Genomic DNA, 3,506 nt, shown 5'->3' on the forward strand with positions numbered 1-3,506 from the left:
TCGAACTTCCCAAATTAAAACTTTCTGTCTCTTTTGGCTCTCTTTCTCACCATGAAGTGGAAGTAAAGGCTTAACTACATACACCACTTTTTGAAAAAGTACAAAAGTGAAAATATTTTTTTTCTCGCTAGCGCAATTGTTTTGTGAATAAGAGTATACAAATAGTTTTTTAGACCAAAAAATAAGCTTTCTGCATCATTAGTTTTAATTTTCCAGCCCGAAAAACTACACAAAAATGCATTTGAAAATTTTCACTTTTGTACTTTTTCACTTTTTGAGCCAATGTAGTTATACCTTAAGAAAGCAACACAGAAATGTCAAAATGGATATGCGGAGTGAAGGCATAGTAGAATATAATTAGAAAAAACACACTAGAAATCTATTTAAATGAATTTTTTTTTAATTGCGCCCTTGTTTAAAAATTTGATTTGTTTAGGTCTTCGTCGAGTTTATGAGGCAGCGTTTTTTTTTTTCGTTGGTGTGGAACACCCTTAAAGAAAAGACCACACCGGATAGGTAAGCGTTAGCGGTACGGGTACTTGTATGAAACAAATTACAAACTGACACATCAATGTTCAGATTTGAAATTTTTTTAATACAAGTACCGCTACCGCACACCTTGCGGTGTGGTCAAGCCTTAATTCATACCTGTAGGTGTTGCCGTTCTTTTTAAATATTTTGTACCTATTCCCTTAAAAAACTTATAACAAATATGTAATTAAACTTTCTCATTTATTCATATTAAATTTGTAATTATGGTATTTATATCTTGAATCTGGAATATACAACTCATTTTCAATTTGAAAACGAAGAAATGGAACACTATCATAAAAAGTAACTTTTTAGTCAGTGATTTGCATCAAATATTCCAGTGTGCAATTGGTTGAACGAATGTGAATAAAACGAACAACAAAAGAAAAAAATACCTCATAAGGGGTAATCAAAACGAGTCCTACAATAAAAATAAGTGTGTAGTGACGTACCTACAAGTGTATATACAGTGTCAAAACTTATATAATATTAATTTTTTATTTGTATTTGTGTGGTTGGGGTATTTAATGGAGAATATAAACTTATAATACAGCAACGGTTTCAGTCTGTCATAGTTGTAGTTTTGTACTCTTCTAGCTGTAGAAACGCAGGGGAACTATGTTCCAAAACAAAACAAAAACGAAAAAAAAAGAAATAACAAACAAACGACTGAAACAAAGTCATACTCGTGAAAGAGATGCCACCATCAACTTGTAAATTTGTGTAGAAGGCTGAAAATGAAAAAACCTCTCCAAATTCAGTTGTTCGGTTTTGAACGATCTTTACCGACGAACGGCTGCTAAGTGGGTACGTTAACGACTAGTACACCTTGTGACAAGATAAAGTTTTTGTGTTCATCTCGTCGTTTTTTTGCCGCGCCGTTACAGTATTTAATTATTTTAATTTTATTTCGTTAAAAAAATCTGGTTAGAATTTTATGCTTTTTTTTCATTTTTTTAAATTGTATAATAAGAAAAAAAAAAACAGATTCAAATTAAATTATTAAATATTTTTCACCAGATTTTTAGTGTGTGAACCATGTAGATGCGATTTGATTATGGCGGAGTGTGTACTTTGTTTTATAAAAAAAAAAACGTACATGACTTTTTTTCATCATCTACTTTTCGTATTTCGGTTCTCGCGCGTGAAAAGCTTTTTTTTTTTTATTTTCTTCCCAAAGTTCCAATTTATACAATTTTTCTATTATATTCAATTATATTGCAAAATGCAAAGAGAGTGAGAGAGAAACAAATTATTAGGGAAACACATCTAATTGTTTTATTTTTTTTTACTTAAGATGAAACATTGGACCTAATCGATAGCAAAAGGAAAACTGTAAAAAGAAAAAGTCACAAATAGTTAGAAAAAAAGAAAGTTTTTTTTTTAACAAATGTACTGTTTTTTGTAGTTGCCGTGTAGGCACCCACTACTTTTTTGTGCAGTGGAAGACGGTGTATATGTTGTGAATCCAATATAATAAGAAAAAAAAAAAAAATAAAACTACGACCGAATAGGCGAATAAGCTAGGTTTTTTGTTTCTTTCAAAAACAAGCTTCAACTGTTTCAGTATACTAGCCTTTTTTTGTAGAGTAAATGTGTAAATAGTTTTATGCTTTCTACCTTGTATGTTTTTAGTGCTTAATGGAGTGTTTTTTGAGTGCGTCTTAATAATTAAGTAAAGAAAAAAAGAGACGGGGAAGATATGGAAGTACATTTTGGATATTAAAATTAGAAAGAAGAAGACAGTTGTATAGTTGCGAAAAACGGTAGTCCAACCAACCATCCATAAACCCTTCCCACCGACACACCGCCGATCAAAACTTCCTCCCTCTCCTCCTTGCTACACTCTTCCTCCTCATCATTGCTCGAATATCACAACCACCAACATTATTGCCGTATGAAATAGTATCGTCACACACTTGCCCAAATACAAAACGATATAGGTGTATAGGGGACATTGCTATACATATAAATGGACCTACAATATACCTCAATTTTTGTTTTCTCTCCTATCCTTTCCTACTAACTGCATAGGAAACGGAGGGGCAAATACATTTGAGGGATTTTTTTAAGTGTGACAGTTAATTTAGTTATCTTAATAAAAAAAAATTATATCGGTAAAATCATGGTTTGAATGCTTTTCGGAACAGAGATATGGAAAGCTTCTTTATCAGCCCTTCTCTCTCTCTCTCTCTCTTCCTCTCTATTTGTTTCTCTTTCACTCTTCTTATTTCGAGTTATCCTCCTCATTCCCTGTTTTGGAGGAGACGTGTGTATTGATATTTTTACTTTCAATCTTCACGTCCGGGAATTCCTTGTTTTGAATTTCGAAAATCTAATTTGAGTTATCCCTAATTTCTAACCTATTAGTAACTTACAGTGAAAAAAAGAAAAAAGTTTCTAATTTTTCTGCACAAAACAAAAGTGTAAACCAAAAAAAAGAAAACAAGTAAAAAAAAAAACATATTGTGATAAATAAAAACTACACAAAATAAAAAAAAAAAGAAAGGAGAAAAGAGACAGCAATCTTAGAAAAAACGAAGCAACCGTCGAAGGAACAAAAAATTAAAACAAAAGTAAATAAACACCACTTTTTAAAATACAGATTTTTTTCTTTTAAATTGTTTCTTATACCTATGTTGTATCACTTGGCTTTATTTTTCATATTTCTTGTGGTATATCTATACATTTGTTTCATTATGATATTTTATCCAAAAGTAAACAAAATGTTTACATAAAAAATAGTACAGGTATTTAATTAGGCTAAGAAATAAGTTGAAAGTAAAGGTTGTGAATTTTTTTTGATATAGAAACTTAATAATTTAATTTTTGACATAACATTTGATGTATTTGCACTACTTTGTTTGTACCGTTGAATTTAGTTGGATTTTTATGTACAGGAATATTCTTCGTTTGTGTATATTCTCATATACCTATACAAAATGAGCCGGTGTTTCGCGGCAACTTCATATATT

At 30.7% G+C, this 3,506-nt stretch overlaps 1 long non-coding RNA gene across 1 annotated transcript; it reads left to right on the plus strand.

Annotated features, from left to right (window-relative positions):
- The first annotated feature begins 533 nt into the window (after positions 1-533).
- LOC129920719 (uncharacterized) lies at positions 534-1,915 on the plus strand. Its single transcript, XR_008773295.1, has 2 exons — positions 534-1,457; positions 1,552-1,915. It is a non-coding gene; the product is annotated as an uncharacterized LOC129920719 (long non-coding RNA).
- The last annotated feature ends 1,591 nt before the right edge of the window (positions 1,916-3,506 follow it).

This window comes from Episyrphus balteatus, chromosome X (genome assembly GCF_945859705.1).
Source record: "Episyrphus balteatus chromosome X, idEpiBalt1.1, whole genome shotgun sequence".
NCBI classification, from domain to species: Eukaryota; Metazoa; Arthropoda; class Insecta; order Diptera; family Syrphidae; genus Episyrphus; species Episyrphus balteatus.